This window comes from Bos grunniens, chromosome 4 (assembly GCF_055505025.1).
Source record: "Bos grunniens cultivar Pamir isolate PY7600 chromosome 4, Bosgru_T2T1.0, whole genome shotgun sequence".
NCBI classification, from domain to species: Eukaryota; Metazoa; Chordata; class Mammalia; order Artiodactyla; family Bovidae; genus Bos; species Bos grunniens.
Genome location: NC_141168.1, coordinates 30161986 through 30162980, shown reverse-complemented (window position 1 = coordinate 30162980; position 995 = coordinate 30161986).

Genomic DNA, 995 nt, shown 5'->3' with positions numbered 1-995 from the left:
TTTCCCTAGTGCCTCAGTGGTAAAGAATCTGCTGGCCAGTGCAGGAGACATGGGTACGATCCCTGGGATGGGAAAATCCCCTGAAGGAGGCATGGCAACACACTCCAGTATTTTTGCCTGGAAAATCCCCATGGACAGAGGAGCCTGGTGGGCTACAGTCCATGGGGTCGCAAAGAGTCGGACATGACTTAGCGACTAAACAACACTACTTAATCATATTCAGCTATATTACCAATGGCCAGAAAAATATATTAGGATTTATACACTAAATAACACACTCTGTTACACACTAAATTACATACTCTGTCATCTTGTGGTTTAGAGGCAGAAGAGAAACAACCAAAAGTCATTCAAATTTACTTCAATGCTCTCAAACATACAAAATAATTATTAGAATGCTAACATACTCAGTAGAATCAAAAGTAAAACAAAGCCAAGCCCAATAAACAATTTAGAGTTGGAAAATACATGTCAGGATAGTTTGCTCCCCAAAATAACAAAAGTTCTGACTCTCTTAAATAGGAACTGCTCAATGTGAATTATGTGATAACTCATCATTTCTTTCTGGCAGGACTCTTAAAGTTCTAATGATCAGAAACACGATTTCTCTAAAATATCACTTTGTACTTTTCAAAGCATTTTCATTTTAATAATTTTTTTCCCTTTAAGGATCTCCATCACAGTGATTTGATAGAAGGCTTATTATCTCTAGTTGACAAAGTAGTAAACAGGCTGAGAAGAGGGATGAAAATAAGTAGTTACTGAATTTAATATGCTGTTCCATTTTGTCTTCTCAACAATTCTCAACTTGACATAGCTGTGCTCATTTTATAGAAAAGAACGTGGGTGCTCAGTTGTTCAGTAATGTGTCTCTAGTAAGCTTGTAGCAGACAATATTCCACTACCCATACATCATTACTTCATTATGAATGCTTTCTTTCGAGAATCTGGAATCTTACCTGACTCATAACTTTTATATATTAAAAAAAGTTGTG